Source organism: Cyprinus carpio, chromosome B3, assembly GCF_018340385.1.
Source record: "Cyprinus carpio isolate SPL01 chromosome B3, ASM1834038v1, whole genome shotgun sequence".
Classification (NCBI taxonomy): domain Eukaryota; kingdom Metazoa; phylum Chordata; class Actinopteri; order Cypriniformes; family Cyprinidae; genus Cyprinus; species Cyprinus carpio.
The window spans coordinates 3,714,844-3,730,503 of record NC_056599.1 but is presented as its reverse complement, the minus strand read 5'-3'; the positions used below and the strand labels follow the sequence as shown (position 1 = coordinate 3,730,503).

The window sequence follows — 15,660 nt, the reverse complement described above, 5'->3', positions numbered from 1 at the left end:
CAGTGCTAAATGTATTAAATGATTAATTTAGATATGAAGCGTATAAGAATACTGATTTATTCATACAAATGGTATTATAATTTGTTTTATTTCACTGCAGTGTGTTTAATGTATAAATACTGGAATTAATGCATAAGTTATATAGATTTTATATCCAATGTAATATTGTAATCTATTTATTGTAATATTTTATACCCTTCCCTTGTGATGTATTAATAGAAATGTGATGTATAAGAAAGACAAAGAGACATATTGTAAACAGTATAATTTATTTTTCATTATTGTATAATCTCAGTCCACCTGTGTGCGAGGCTAACGAGCACATGTATTATTGAGCTCTCCCCGTAATTGACTCTGTGTGCCAGAGAGGGAGAAGCGGTCGCCTTTTGATCCACTGATTATTTCTCCTTATTACAGTAAAGGAAAGTGCTAAATCTCATCGAAGAGTGGTCGTGTGGTCTCTGTGTGTGTGGGGTGACCGGTCCAGACATGCTACATAAAATTGGTGCCGTGACCCGGATGCACCAGATCTGCAGTAGCCGATCGCTGGGGTTTGACAACGCCGAATCACAACGCTTCTGAAATCATCGGACAAAGACTCTTCATCGTTGACGTTTTGGTGGTGGTGTCTGGACATGGAACGGAGTAACTGAACTCTCGCTTTACATTACTCACACATTGGACTTTACACTTTGCGCATCTTTGAAGGTTTCCCTTTTTTTTATTTGTTTTCTTTATTTTCTGTATTTAAAAAGTGGATAACAGTGAAGTAAATTCTTGTTTTTCATCAATCTACCTTTCATGATATGGCAGAAGGGGGGTGGAACGAAGATTTAGTGACGCCACACATTGGCCGGGGCCGTGGGTTTTTTGGGGCACCTGAGCCTGTAGTAGGCAAACCACGTGTTTTGGTGTATGATTGCGACTATTTCGGGCATGTCGGATAATGAGTCAAATAAACCAAAGTCTTCCACTCCTGCCAATGTTGGTTGTGACAGTGTTACACAGCAGCTGCGCGACCTCATTGGCGAGCTTGGAAACCAGATTGGTGATTCAATTGTTTCACGGTTGTTAACTAGCCAGAATTCTCTATTGCCTGATTCTTCTCCATCGGTTGAGCAGCAACTTTCTGGGTCCATACCCCTGTCTACAAGCCTCGATTTGTCTAAGTTAAACCTGATAGTAAAAACCGACATTAGAGAACCACAAATGTTCAGGGGGGATGGTAGCGACAAATGCTCCATACTAGAGTGGATTGAGCAGATGAATGTTTATCTGGCCAAAAAGGGTTGCAACAAAGCTGATAGCGTAGAAGAAATACTGAACCATCTATGTGGTCGGGCAAAGAGCATTGTTAAGGTTAAGCTGAAAAGTAGTCCAGTTGTTGTACTTTGTCCCGAAGTTGTCTACGAGGTACTGCGGCGCTATTTTAGCGAGAGCCCTGGCTCATGCCAGCCGTTGGCCGACTTTTATGCCACGCAGCCGAAGAAAAGTGAGCGCCCTGTTGATTATTGGGTCAGGTTGAATGAGGCAGCCGAGCTAGCAGACACTCACCTGAAAAGATACGGTGGCAAGATGGAAAACATGAGCTCAGAAGTTTCAATGATGTTTATCAGAAACTGCCCTAATTCTGACCTTTCCAGTGTCTTTATGTGTAAGCCCATAGGCAAATGGTCTGCAGAGGAAGTCCAAGAGGCCATCGATGAGTATGAGAGGGACTGTAAGTCCTGGAAACCAGTTTCACCTGTGCCTAAGGTTGTAGTAAATCAGGCTGTTGTTACAGAGAAAGCAGTCGGAAATCAAGTAGCTATAGGAAGCGAAAGTGTGGGTGCAACCTCACCAGAATGTATCACAGGTGTTCACACTAAACCAAATGAAGTTAATGATTCGGGCACTTTAGAGCGGGTGCTGAAAATGTTAGAACGGGTGTTGGAGCGCACAACCTTACCAGTTTCAGAAACAAAACCTCGAACGTCACCGTGGTATCGAGCTTCTCCTTGTGCAGTGTGCGGAGACCGATCCCATTCGACTCACTCGCACTGTATGAAAGAAAAAAGATGCCTTGATTGTTTTGAATTTGGTCACCAACGTAGGCAGTGTCACAGGGTTGTTGCCCGGGGCGTGGCCCAGACCAGCGATGATCAGGGAAACTAGATCACTCACATTGGGGAGAGGGCAGTGTGAGTGTCGAGAATCAACCTCTCACCAGTGAGGATGATCCTATGGTTATCTATAGCAACCAGAGTCAGACTGAGTCAAGCGGCAGTATTATCTTGTTCCAAAACATTGCAAAGCTGGAGAAAGCTGACAGTTTGTTTTATACTGATGTGTTGGTGAATGATACGGTCGCTTGCCAAGGCCTGTTAGACACTGGTTCTATGGCGTGTACTATCAATGAGGAAGTTGAGCGCAGGTTGCTGGATGCATGTGGGACTCTTGAGCCTGAGCAGCCCCACGCTGATGTGTTGCTTGTCGGTTGGTGGTGGTGTTCGGGTCAAACCTAAGTGTATCCATCAGCTGAAGATGTGCGTATATGGATTTCCGGTTATTGTGCCCACTTTGGTCGTACCAGGGCAAAAAGACCAGCTAATTGTTGGTACTAACGTCATTAAGTATGTCATAAGTCAACTTAAGCAGTCACAAAGTTACTGGCGTGTCATGAACCAGCCAAATTCTACAAGGGAACCCGAGATTCAGCGGTTTTTTGAGTATGTTGTCTGGACATGATAGATGGGAAGGTGGTAGTATCCCAACCGTTGTTGGTACTGCCAAGCTCACTCAGGCCGTCACGCTCTTACCTCACCAAGAGCACCTCGTGTGGGGTAGACTTCCAACCAGTTCCACTGTTTCTGTTGGATGCACCGTGTTGATTGAGCCATCTAGGGCACAAACCCATAAGAAGAGTGTTCTTGTTGGACGTGTCCTAGCTACTTTGCCTGGTGACAGATGGGTGCCGGTTAAGTTGATTAACCCATCCAATAAACCTGTAATTTTAAGACGTAATGCTAAAATAGCAGATGTTTCTCCTGTTTTAGCAGTTGAAGACCTCGACATGCAGCCTGGACATGATGATGGGGAAACTGTGAATGTGCAGAGCCAAGCTGTCTCCTCTAGCACAGGTGCAGCGGTTAGTTCTCCTTCTGGAATTCGTGAGGCACTGCAGAAGCTTGGTCTCTGCGATCTCGACATTGAGTCGTGTGAAGTCACTCAGTACTGGAAAGACAAGCTTCTGCAGTTGATCCAAAGATATCAAGATGTGTTTTCTAAACATAAGTTAGACTGTGGTAAAGCCAAAGAGTTTGTCCATAGGATTCACCTGTCAGATAACCGCCCGTTTAGACTTCCATATCGACGCGTTCCCCCTGCTCAATATCAGAAACTGAGAAAAGTGCTCTCTGAGATGGAAGACCAAGAGATTATCCGTAAGTCTTGCAGTGAGTGGGCATCCCCGTTGGTCCTGGTATGGAAGAAAAGTGGTGATCTTCGCGTTTGTGTTGATTACCGCTGGCTTAATGCCCGAACCATCAAGGATGCTCACCCCTTACCTCACCAAGCAGACTGCTTGGCGGCCTTGGGTGGAAACGCAGTCTTTAGCGCGATGGATCTTACCTCCGGCTTTTATAACATCTCGATGGCGGAGGAGGACAAAAACCTTACTGCCTTCACGACACCGATTGGGCTTTTTGAGTTTAATCGCTTACCGCAAGGGCTCTGCAATAGCCCCGCTAGCTTTATGCGTCTGATGACGAACATCTTCGGTGATCAAAATTTCTTGACGTTACTCTGTTATCTTGATGACCTACTTGTGTATGCCCCAGATGAAGGTGAGGCCATTAGGAGACTCGAGATGGTGTTCAGTAGGCTCCGAGAGCATGGGCTAAAATTAGCCCCCAAAAAATGTAATTTCCTCCGGAGAAGCGTGCGGTTTTTAGGGCACATCATTGACAGTTCAGGGGTAGCAACCGACCCGGACAAAGTCAGCGCTATCGGAGCGGTAACGGAGTCTGATTTGATGATGGAGGATGGGGTAACCCCATCCCAAAGGAAAATTAAATCTTTCCTTGGGATGGTGTTGTATTACCAGAGGTTCATCCAAAAACATCCTCACAAAGGGAAACCCCTGTTTGCCTTAACAGCCGCACCAAGGGGTAAGAAGCCTCCGGAGAAGGGTGCTTCATTCAGGAAGTTGAGTCCTGGTGACTGGAAGGAAGAGCACAGTAGGGCCTTCCAGCAGTTAAAAGGTGCTCTGATGGATTCTGTGGTCTTGACGCATCCTGATTTTAGCCGCCCATTTATTTTGTCCGCTGACGCGTCCCTGGATGGGTTGGGTGCTGTGTTATCGCAGGTTGCAGAGGGTGAGACTAGGGCCCGGCCAATTGCTTTTGCTAGCAAAGCTCTTACACGCGCTCAGGCCAAGTATCCTGCTCACCGCTTAGAGTTTTTGGCTTTGAAGTGGTCCGTCTGCGATAAATTCAGCCACTGGCTGAAAGGGCATGATTTTGTTGTATGGACGGACAACAATCCCTTAACTTACATTCTCACTAAGTCCAAACTCGACGCGTGTGAGAAGAGGTGGATTTCCAAGTTGGCGCCCTATCGTTTCAGTCTCAAGTACATACCTGGGAGTAAGAACATAGTAGCCGATGCCTTAAGTCATCAACCCTTCGTCCACAACCGGGTCAGTCAGAGGCTGCTGAATGAGCCTTACAATACATTGCTCGAGGAAGCGGAACAATTTGAGAAAGAGACCGTGCAGGACACATTTAGGCTTAGTGCTGGTATTCAGAGCATCGAATGTTCTCCTTGTGTAATGTCACGCCATTGTCCGCTTTCTAGTGCCGAGGTGTCTGCTGTGTTAGAGGGTCATAATGACTGGGAAGCGGGGGTCGAATCGAGAGCTGTCTCTTGGATTGCCCAAGACACCCAGTGTTTGTTGCCTCCTGGGCAATGCCCATTGCCAGTCTTCTCGTTAGACGAACTTCGAGACAGACAGTTAAATGATCCTTGTCTGTCCAGGGTCCTGTTTTATGTAAATAGGGGCAAGAGAGCCTCTCGTCGTGAGCGTGCTGGCGAAACGTATAAGGTGCTCAGGATCTTGAAGCAGTGGGACAAGTTAAAGATACTTGATGGTGTACTATATCGTGTAACCAAAGATAATCTGACAGGAAAGAAACTGTTACAGTATGTTGTTCCCTCTTCTTTGATCACACAGGTCATGACAGGCATTCACGATGAAGCAGGGCACCAGGGCCAAGGTAGAACAATGCACCTGGCAAGACAAAGATTCTTTTGGGTCGGGCTGGAATCTGATGTTCGCAGATATGTTAAGTGTTGCAAGCGCTGCGTTGTTAGTAAAATGCCTGAACCCGAAGGCAGAGCCCCACTAGAGAGCGTGAGAACATCAAGTCCAATGGAGCTAGTATGCATTGATTTTTTGGACCGCAGAAAGTTCAAAAGGTCGTAATGTGGACGTGCTGGTAGTAACTGACCATTTTTCTCGGATGGCTCACGCTTTCCCGTGTCGTGACCAGTCGGCAAAACAGGTAGCACGACAGTTGTGGGATCGCTATTTTTGTGTGTACGGTTTTCCTGACAGGATCCACTCGGATCAGGGGGCCAATTTTGAGAGTCAACTGATCCGAGAGTTGCTGCAGGTTGCCGGTGTGAAAAAGTCCCGAACAACTGCTTACCACCCAATGGGAAATGGCCTTGTTGAAAGGTTTAATAGAACCTTAGGCAGCATGATCAGAGCGCTCCCGGCGAGGTCTAAGGAAAGGTGGTCCCAGTTGCTCCAGACACTGACCTTTGCATACAACTGTACCGCGCACGAATCCACAGGTTATGCTCCATTCTACCTGATGTTTGGTAGAATCCCGAAGTTGCCCGTGGATGTGATGTTTGGCAACGTTGAAAGAGACTGTGACATTGTTGATTACGACAAGTATGTAAAGAGGTTAAAAGATGATCTAAAAGAAGCACTTACAGTTGCTCAGAAAAACATTGATGCCAGTCAGCAACATCAGACTGAGTTGTATAATCAAAAGACCAAAGGTCGTAACATTGAGTTGGGTGATCAAGTTCTGCTGGCCAACAAGGGTGAGCGTGGGAAGAGAAAATTGGCAGATAGGTGGGAGTCCACGCCCTATAGGGTAGTTGCGCTAAACCCGCAGTGTCACATTTACCGTATACGTAACACCAAGACAGGTCAGGAGAAAACTGTTCACCGCAATTTGCTGTTGCAAGCAAACTTCCTTCCACTTGAGTCTGAGGAACCTGAATCATTTGAGGACAGTGGTGGATCTGCCCTTAGCAGTAGAAGTGTGTCAATGGATGTTGTTGGTCCTGCATCTGATTTGTGTCCTTTGTCTGAACGAGTCGCCAGTTGGGTGGAAAGGACCACAGTTTCTGACGACCCCTCAGCAGAGGTTGTCCTGCAGATCTGAAAGCCTTGAATCATTGAACGGAGTCCCTGAGTCAACCGGACATGAGCAATTTGCTTCGAAGAATGAGTGTACAAAGGTGGAAAGTAGTGTAATCAGTCCAGATGAAGGACAGAGTTGTGATTCTCGCAGTTCTGTTTCTGAGGCAGTTTGCCATAGTGACCATGGCGTTTCACCTCTTGAAGCTATTGAGCCACCTCCTGGTTCAGGGGATATGAGAATTCGGACCAGAGTAGGTAGGATTGTGAAACCAGTCAACAGACTGATAGAGAACATGACTCAATCTATCAAAACTCTGAACCCAGTTGGTTGTAGGGTCGTAAGATCCTTATTGAGATGAGAATGTATTGTATTTCACTGTTTTTTGTCATTTTGGGTTTTAAAATACAGCACATGTGAGTCAATGTATTTCAGTATGTTGTTGTTGTTCCAGATCAGAGATGAAGTTTCATCTGATATGAATGGTGTTTAAGGCACCTTTTGCAGGTGACTGCAGTAGGCCTGATCAACCTGCCGCACTCACCTTCCCTGAGGGTGGGAAACATTTTGTTGCAAAATGTTCTGGGAAAAAAAGTTGGTTTGATGACCCCAGTTTATACTATCCCTGTAATAGTCAAAATTTGTGAAGTTCAGGGAGGAGAATGTAACTGGTGTATGATTGACTCAATTTAATTTGCTTTCTTTTAATTCCTATATTGGATTATAATTTTTTATTTGTATGTATATATTCTGTTTATGCTACTATAAATTCTATTAGTTTCCATAATAAGAAAGGATTAGTGAACTCCACGAAATTTTGTTCATTTATTATTGTTTGCAAGTTAAAATTACATAATATTAGATTCGTGGAACTTTTTCTTTGGGATTCTGTCTGGGGAGGGGAATTATATCAGTGGAACACATCCGGGGTTTTCCCCACGTATGATGTGCGATAGCCTCAGTCCACCTGTGTGCGAGGCTAAGGAGCACATGTATTATTGAGCTCTCCCCGTAATTGACTCTGGTATGATGATATTTCTGATTTCTGGTATTGATATGATGTCCAAAATGCGTATTTATCGCTGGATGAATGTGATTTATTTTATACTAGCACTTGATTGTATTAGTTATGATGAGAATGTCTATTTTGAGGTGTTATTTGACCTTAACGATGTGCATTGTGACGCTAACTAATTAGCATCATATGCTTAGTGTGCCAGAGAGGGAGAAGCGGTCGCCTTTTGATCCACTGATTATTTCTCCTTATTACAGGTATGTTGTTTATGTTGGTTCTGTTTTATAAAAGAAAAGAGATTTAGTGACTGAATGTATTCGATGTAGAGTGTTACGGGAGAAAATCTGATTTAATGATTCATGCAGTGCTTGACGCACGTGGTGCGGCCTACAAATAATACAGTGCTAAATGTATTAAATGATTAATTTACATAAGTTAATGTTATATAGATTTTATATCCAATGTAATATTGTAAATAATTAGTTTTATTTCACTGCAGTGTGTTTAATGTATAAATACTGGAATTAATGCATAAGTTAATGTTATATAGATTTTATATCCAATGTAATATTGTAATCTAATTATTGTAATATTTTATACCCTTACCTTGTGATGTATTAATAGAAATGTGATGTATAAGAAAGACAAAGAGACATATTGTAAACAGTATAATTTATTTTTCATTATTGTATAATCTCAGTCCACCTGTGTGCGAGGCTAACGAGCACATGTATTATTGAGCTCTCCCCCGTATTGACTCTGTGTGCCAGAGAGGGAGAAGCGGTCGCCTTTTGATCCACTGATTATTTCTCCTTATTACAGTAAAGGAAAGTGCTAAATCTCATCGAAGAGTGGTCGTGTGGTCTCTGTGTGTGTGGGGTGACCGGTCCAGACATGCTACACTACTACAGAATGAATGAATGAGTGAGTGGTTTATCTATCTATCTATCTATATATATATATTTTTTTTTTTTTACTTGAATTGGCGACTGAAACTGAAAGCTAAATAAATGTTTTAGAGGATAAAGCTGTGTGTGTTTGCTTAATTGGTTAATGTCACTTAACATAAGGTTACTAAACTCTTCTGACTAATTTTTATATTTTATAATTTAGTGGTTTTGTCAATGTCATGTATTTTTCATTGTATCAGGCAAAACAGTTTTCGAGGGTAACACTTTACAATAAGGTTTCATTTGCTGACACTGATGTATTAACTAACATTAACTATGAGCAATACATTTGATACAGTATTTATTAAACTTTGTTAATTAATAAAAATACAGCTGTTCGTTGTTTGTTCTTGTTAGTTCACTTCACAGTGCATTAACTAATGTTAACAAATACAACTTCTGACTTTAACTTAAGAACAGCTAGTGCGACTAACCGTGTTAAGAGACGTTTGTATTCTCGAAAAATAATTGTAATTTGTTTTTGATTATTGATAAATCAAGACCTAAACTTGCGGTGATGATGAGTAACCCACGCCAGTTTTGAAGGTACTTTCAAAAGTAATGTAAAATAATATTCTTAATATCATTTACACCGTTTTTTACCTTGGAAGAATTACATTTTGGTTTTATAGGATTATGTTGAATTTATGGTTTTCTTTTAATCTGCGATTGAGAGTATATGGCTCACCAGCTTTTTTTTTTAACAGCCAGCTTTCGTATTACCTTTTGGCACGCCCCCTACCTTTCGTTTCACCAATGAGAAACCTTTTGCTCCAGGCTGCAGTTACCCCTCCTTGGGTTTTGTGTGGACGCAGATATTTCTTGATACGACGCCGTGTGAATGTTATTAAAAGAACACTAGTTGCTGTTCTACTCCTGCTCGTGTGCTTTATGTAGCCAGCATGTGACATGAAGTCAAAGTATATGAATGTAATAGAAATCATTCAGCTGCTGATGTGAAGTTTCATTACAGATCACAGTCCACAATAAGACGACACTAAATCCACCCATACAAAAAATATTATATTGTGTTTTAATCATTATAAAGCCCTGCAACACCAAGAGATGAGCTTCAGTCCTGATGCTTCACTAACATCTACTGATGCTCTGAATCACATCAGAACCAATCAGATCACTGCACACACCAAACACAAACACAACAACAGAGTAAAGTGCTCTAGAGAGAGAGTAGAGTATGGCAGAGTATCTGTACACAGTGTCAGATAAGAAACTGACCAGATACAGACTCAGTGGACACAAGCTGATGATAGAGACGGACAGAGATTGTGTTCACACTGTGATCTGAATCAGATGGAAACAGAACTGCACTTCCTCACAGAATGCTCCAAAACACACGGACAGTGTTCTGTGATCAAATACAGCAGATCCATCAGACATTTAAAACTCTCTCAGACCAGGAGAAACTGTGCTATCTGTGAGGAGAACACAAGAACTGCTGTGTGTCTGCTGCTCAATATGTGTCTGTCTGTCACCAGAGAAGAGAAACACTCCACCTGCCCTGATCTGATGTGTCCACACATGCCATATTACTCTATTATATTACTCAGATCTATATTTTGTTTCTGTAAATCTAATACTATAGTGTAATGGGTCTTTGAGACCTGCTGGCCAATATTATGTCATTAATATTAGCTATAATAGGTTGAATAGGTAGCTATGGAAATAAACAACATAGGCTAATTAAATCACAGAAGTCTAAATTCGGCTATAGGAGCTGGTGGTCAGTAACACAGAAACATAATTTTAAATTTGGTGTAGGTACCATGTATTAAAGTGATTAAACAAAATATTTACAACCAAAAATAATGAAAGAAAAAACATAGGAAAAACTAAATATTTACAGACTGCAGTTGAACCGATTATAATCAAGTGCACTTTGAAGTTATTGTTCAAGTAAGATATAACAACAAATTACAGCAAATACCACACACAAGAGCAAAAAGAAAAAGAGAAAAAAACTGTCCCAGCAATGTTTGGTTTCTTGAAGACTAACACGACAACCCACAAGAGTTTTATGAGAATTTATATTAATAAGTCCATTGGGTTATTGTCCAGGGAAAGGATGTGCATGTGGGACTGAAGCGCTAGTCTATGGAGACGTGTGTTGGGGACAGGCTGCAGACAACCTTCCTACCAGACCAATAGGATGGCTGTTCAGTAGATGCTGCTCAGATGTTAGGCTCCTAGCCATAGTAATTCAGGTCGCCATCATTCATCTCTAGAGAGAGAACCTGGCCTGTGGTGCAACAACAGGACCAGTAAATAACAAGGCTAATTTGGAACTAAGGACGGGGAGAACGTCCAAACATCAGTTCATATGGTGTATATCCTGTGGTCTCATTCCTCGTACAGTTGTAAGCGTGTACCAAGGGTTTGACGAAGTTGGTTTGAGAGTCCCCAACATATTGAGCAATATTGACCGGATTTCCTTGCGGATGATATGGTGTAGTCCCACACTTCTTGATTCCAGCCACTTCACATAATTCCTTGATCAGTTTGGACTCAAAGTCCCGCCCTTGGTCTGTATGAAGTCGTTCTGGTATCCCATAATAGACTATAAAGTTGTCCCACAGACATTTAGCCACTGTCCTAGCCTTCTGATTCGGGGTTGGAAAGGCTAAGGCAAATTTGGTGAAGTGGTCTGTTAACACAAGGATGTCTTTAGTGTTACTAGCGTCTGGCTCAAGGCTGAGAAAATCCATGCAGATGAGTTCAAGTGGTCTGGAAGTTTGAATACTGATGAGAGGAACGGCTCTCTCAGGAAGAGCTTTACGACGAACGCACCGTCCACAAGTCTTTATCTTGTGCTCTACGTCAGCAGACATCTTGGGCCAATAGAACCGGGTGCGAGCGAGGTCTAATGTGCGCTCTATCCCCATGTGACCCATATCATCATGAAGACTCTGCAAAACAATGGAACGAAGTTCTTCAGGCAGGACAAGTTGATATGAAGTCTGTTCATTGTCTTGTCGTTTTCTGTAGAGAATACCTTCGACCAGTTTGAGCTTGTTGATCTCTCTCAGCAACAAAGAAATCTCAGGCAGCCCCACCCTGGCAGTAGGAGGAACTTTCTCACCTGTCTCCATCTGGTATATGACTTCCCGGAGATTTGTGTCAGACCTCTGTTTGTCCCGGAGCTCAAGATGGGACAAAGTAGTAACTACAGACAGGCCAGGATCTTCTGTATAGCTCTCAGGAAGAACATCTGCCATGATGGACAGGGACTCGATCAAAGTGCTTGCTGCTTCCGTTCGGATGAGGCAACTCTGGCAAATGGCATTGACAACCTCAGATGGAATTGAGGGGTCGCCAGGATCTGAAAGATGTTGTCTGGTGAACTGATTGAGGAGTTCTTGATCGGATTCGATGCAGGGCGAGTCTTCCTGTGGGCGACGGGAAAGGGCATCCGCATCCAGATTCTGTCGTCCAGCTCTATATTGCAACTTGAAGGAAAATGTTGAGAGGGCAGCCAACCACCGATGACTTGTTGCATCCAGCTTGGCTGATGTCAGGATGTAGGTAAGAGGGTTACTGTCGGTAACCACAGTAAAATTGGCACCATACAAATAGTCCTGAAATTTTTCTGTCACGCTCCACTTTAATGCTAAAAACTCAAGTTTATGAGCTGGATAACGACTTTCGCTTAATGAAAGTCCTTGGCTTGCAAAAGCAATAGCCCTAAGATTGGAGTCTTGCTCTTGATAGAGCGCTGCACCCAGTCCAATATGGAGCCGTATGGAGAATGTAAGGGCGTTTTGGATCAGCGAACCCCAGGACTGGTGCACTGGTAAGTTTCTCAATCAAGGTAGTAAAAGCAAGTTGACAGGGAGGGCTCCACCGAGAACCAAAGGGTTGCTTTGGATCAAACTGGTGGACTTTTAAGTCAAGGGGTTTTAAATTCTTTCTTGTGGAAGAATATCCACGGGTCAGGTCATTGAGAGGCTTTGCAATGGCTGAATACCCCTTAATGAAACCGCGGTAATAGCCTGCGAATCCCAGGAAGGATCTTAAGGTCTTAAGATTAGTGGGAACTGGCCAGGATTTTAGTGCAGAAACCTTCTCTGGGTCGGTCTCAACACCATTTTCAGAAACAATGTGTCCTAGATATTTGACTGATGTCTGAAAGAATTTACACTTTTCGGGCGATAGTTTCAATCCGTACTCTTGTAGACGGCTCAGCACTCTAAGCAAACGGCTCTCGTGCTCCTCAAGCGTGTTGGAAAAGATGATCAAATCATCCAAAAACACAAGAACCTCTTCCAAATGGAGATCACCCATACACTTTTCCATTAACCTTTGGAAGGTTGAAGGTGCGTTGGTTACTCCCTGCAGCATTCTGTTAAATTCCCAGAATCCGAGAGGCGTAACAAAGGCTGTTTTTGGTTTATCTGCTTCATCCACTTCTATTTGATAATAACCCGACTTGAGGTCTAGTACCGAAAACCACTTGGATCCAGTGAGTGCAGAAAATGATTCCTCCAAGTTAGGCAATGCAAATGCATCCTTTACAGTCTGCAAATTGAGCTTGCGATAGTCAATACATAGTCGAATATCTCCATTTTTCTTCTTGACAACAACTATAGGTGACAAGAATGGTGACTCGGATTCTCTAATAACACCGGCATCTAGAAGCTCTCTCAGATGTTTACGAACAGCTTCTATATCCTGAGGATGAATTGGTCTTGCTCGGTGCTTGAATGGAGTGTTGTCATGGAGATTAATATGGTGTTTCACATGACTAGAGCAGCCAACGTCCATGTCATGCTGGGAAAAGACGTTGGACATTGCATTCAACTTGGTGGTGATCCTTTCCTTCTATTCCAGAGCTAATGACGATTCCCCAAAGTTAAAAACTAATGGAGAACTGTTGGTCCCAGGCGCTGAGGAACTAGTCACATGCTGCTCTGAAACGATGCACTCATACGCTCCCAGCTCTGCTATGATGGTCGAAGGTTGTATGTAGATGTCTTGCTCCAATTCGTTTCTCACCATCACAGGTACTTGGTAAGGGAAACACAGTGGCATGGCGACAAGACAGCTGCTAACGCACAAACCACCCGGCAGGCCTGAATCTGGATGTTGGACGACAGCATACTGACTTGCTGGGGCAGAGACTTTAGCGGAGCCTTTCAGCAATACGGTGTGGCCAACAGGAATGAGCACAGAGGATTTACTGAGCAGAGTTATAAATCCAAGATGGCCACTGCAGCTTTGTTGATGGGTCACTTGGAGAGTTTCTAATACAGCTCGGTAACTGGATGCATTTGGTTGGAAGGAAGAATTGTCACTTTGCCGAAACTGGTCGTAGAGCATTTCAAGAGTGTTCATGCCAATTAGGACTGAGGTGGGAAATCCTGGTCTGACATCAGGAACAATAAGTGCAAGAGTGGGAACAGTGATAATGCTTCCCACAAAGTCTTTAGGAAAAGTCACTGTAGTTTCAATGTAGCCAAGATATGGAACATTTTGGCCTGCTGCTCCTTCAATATGGAGTAGTGCGTGCAGGGCTTGAACTGGTTGATGGGAGAGATATTCATTATAGAAGGAAACTGGAATGGTCGTAACTTGGGACCCAGTATCCAGAAAACAGGAACCTTGGTGACCGGCGACTTGGACATCAGCAGTACATCTAGATCCTATAAGTCCTTTTGGTACTCTCCTTGATGTAGACTGCAATTCAGAACAGTTGACAGGAAGCTTACTCTTGGCGGGACAAGTTTGTTCCTGCTCAGCCCCTGGGTGTCCCACACCAGGAACTGGAGCTAGTTTAAATGATTCTTTTCAGATGAATTTTGTCTCTGCCACTTCTGCTGCCTGTCTTGAAACTGCTTTTTCTTGGCACTAACCAGTATTGGGTTCGGATCAGAATCACACTGAGGCTTAATGTGACCATCCTCCCCACAGCGAAAGCAAAACCCAGGTTTTGGATTGGAAGAAGCTAATTTGGCGTTTCTCCCCGTCTTCCCGGTTTCAGACTGCTTTGAGGCAGAATACGTAACTACTGGCTGATATCTGTTGGCCTGACTGGCATTGAGAGCGTTAAGCTGTTGTTGAATGACTGTCATCTGTTGTGAAAGCTCCTTGGTGAAATTTGTTATCGCAGTGCACAAATTTAGTTCTTCATCCGGCCTATTTACAAATTGAGCATGAGTAGTTACCTTTTGTTTGGTTCCTCCAGTTCAGCAAAATATGGTGGACTTGATTTCCTTTGTTTAAGTTGAAGTTCTGAAATCAGTCCATTGTCCCAACACCCTCTGCAGAATTGAGCCAATAAGCGTTTATCCATATCTCTCTCAGATACTCCTCCTCTCCTCACAGCACATTGCAGTGCCACCTGGAGTCTCTGCAGATACTCAGACGGCTTCTCTCCATGATTTTGATAAGTGTCCATGAACTTGGCGTAAAGTTCCTCACCATCCTGGACAGTGCCATACGCCGACTCCAGCTGCTGCAGATACACATCAGGCAGCGCATCATGACTTAGATGTTTCACCATGTCACAGGCAGGAGGCAGTAGGCTATCACAAATTAGTTTGGTGCGTTGGAGATCAGAGATGGCTGGATCACGCAGCACTAATTCAACACCAGACCGCCAGCTTTCGTAGTCCATTTCATGGGTTGACCTGGGCACTTTACCAGAGAACGGTCTCAGCCGATGGGTAGCATACATAGATGTATCACTGCTCCGGACCACATGCTCCACAACATAGCGCTGCAAATCAGGAGAGTTAAGGTCACCAGGTGCAATTGATCGTCCCCCGGTGCTGTTCATACCAGCACTGTGAGAGGCAGAAGCAGGTGGAATGAGAGATGTTTGTAAGGGAGCATACACTGGACCAAAAGTTCGACTTGGTACAGGAGGAGGTACAGATGGCTCTGGAGGTCTTTTTGGTTGGTCAGCTATCTTTTATTCCATTTTAGGGACATTTACACCAATGGGATGAAGCTGTGCTATAGCTTGTTGTATCTGAGACATCATTTCACCAAGAACCATCGAATAATCTTTTCCAGACATTTTAGCAATTTCTTTCAGGTCAGATAAATAAATATCAGTCTTTGAACCACCCGACTTTGAAGTGTAAATTTGGGATAAATTCTTAATATGGAATTCATTATTTTTATCAGAAATAAATGTATACGGCAGTCGTGAAGACAGTTTTGCTAATGAAGGCCCATCCACTAAGACGGCATTAGGAATTTTTATCCCAAGTCCTTCGAAAACTTCCATCGCAAAAAAACGGACTGGTGAGTCTGA

General features: G+C 43.4%; 1 long non-coding RNA gene across 1 annotated transcript; it reads left to right on the top strand.

Annotated features, from left to right (window-relative positions):
• The first annotated feature begins 7,370 nt into the window (after positions 1 to 7,370).
• LOC122136744 lies at positions 7,371 to 8,333 on the top strand. The gene is made up of 3 exons (XR_006154331.1): positions 7,371 to 7,443; positions 7,632 to 7,691; positions 8,257 to 8,333. It is a non-coding gene; the product is annotated as an uncharacterized LOC122136744 (long non-coding RNA).
• The last annotated feature ends 7,327 nt before the right edge of the window (positions 8,334 to 15,660 follow it).